At 39.0% G+C, this 1,363-nt stretch overlaps 1 long non-coding RNA gene across 1 annotated transcript in view; it reads left to right on the plus strand.

Annotated features, from left to right (window-relative positions):
• Nucleotides 1-1,288, plus strand: part of LOC114052066 — a 2,395-nt gene extending 1,107 nt beyond the window's left edge. The window contains exons 2-3 of the long non-coding RNA XR_003570224.1: nucleotides 87-119; nucleotides 1,256-1,288. This is a non-coding gene — a long non-coding RNA (uncharacterized LOC114052066). The remainder of the gene's footprint in view (nucleotides 1-86; nucleotides 120-1,255) is intronic.
• Nucleotides 1,289-1,363: the final 75 nt, after the last annotated feature.

Genomic DNA, 1,363 nt, shown 5'->3' on the forward strand with positions numbered 1-1,363 from the left:
AGCCCTTATCCACAACTGAAACCTCTTGAGATTCATAGGACTCTTGGCCTACATTACTCATCTCTTTTCATTTTCTCTACGCACAGAAGCCCCAAGCCAACAACCTAGTGAACCTGAACGTAAGTAATATGTCTATCTCTAAACAGTCATGCTTTCCCTTTTCCTTCAGGACTCTCGACCTTGTCTCTCATTTTAAACAATTTGGCATTTACACTCTTGAAGTTCAGTAGCAAGAAAGAGAGGGTAATGGTGAACTAACAGGGTGGTCAGGTTAAAATGCAGTGATCTTTCTTCCATTGAATAGGTCTCATTTTTCCCCCAGAGAATTTCCCAGATCCAAAATCCAACGCCACTTTGTCATCTCTTGTCATGGCATTATCTTTGCTTTTTTCTGTTAGCTAATATACTACATCAAAGATTTCAAGATCACTCTGTAATATTTAATGAAATGTTCTCTTTATGTCTCTGCACTGTTCGTTTTTCTCTCTCTCTCTCTCTCTCTGTCTCTCTCTGTCTCTGTATTTCACAGTCCCTCTGTGTTCGGTCTTTCTCTGAATCTATATCTTTATGTCTCTTTCTGTCTCTCTTTCTCTCTCTCTCTCTCTCTGTCTTTCACGCACACACACACATACACACACACACACACACACTTTTTCTCTCTATCTCTCTCCTTCCCTTGTACTCTGACGTTTGAAAGAGTGTTATTTCAGAAAGCAGAAGAGGAAAAGAAATGTAATGTTATGAATTCAAAAGGACAAATGCCTATTCAAAATATTTGTACCTAACACATATAATAAAGAAATGCTACATCCTGGCCATAATTTTCCCCTTTATGCAAAGTCTCTTCACTTTTTCTAAGAAAGGATCCATCTCAAAACTAGCCTCACACCTACTCACACCACTGACCTCAGGGAGAGAAGACAAGAAGAAATAGCTGGATTGGCAAGATGTTTCTATTCTTTCAGAGATGTTTTGAGATCAGGCTGAACACAATAACATCTCATTTTCTACCCATTTTATATTTACTTTCTTCATTTTTCATATCTCCTGTACTTACTGTTATGAAAGCTTTGAAATGCATGGGATGATGTTATGACTGAATATGGACCTCTGGCTAAGTAGATTCTTGTGTTCCTGATAGAATACCACTGGGGCCCTTGATCATATATAGCCCTTATCCACAACTGAAACCTCTTGAGATTCATAGGACTCTTGGCCTACATTACTCATCTCTTTTTATTTTCTCTATGCACAGAAGCCCCAAGCCAACAACCTGGAGAACCTGAACGTAAGTAAGATATCTATCTCTGAACAGTCACTCTTTCCCTTTTCCTTGGGGACCCTCGACCTTGTCTCTCATTTT

Source organism: Vombatus ursinus, unplaced genomic scaffold (genome assembly GCF_900497805.2).
Source record: "Vombatus ursinus unplaced genomic scaffold, bare-nosed wombat genome assembly UNPS02003303.1, whole genome shotgun sequence".
In the NCBI taxonomy this organism is placed as follows: Eukaryota; Metazoa; Chordata; class Mammalia; order Diprotodontia; family Vombatidae; genus Vombatus; species Vombatus ursinus.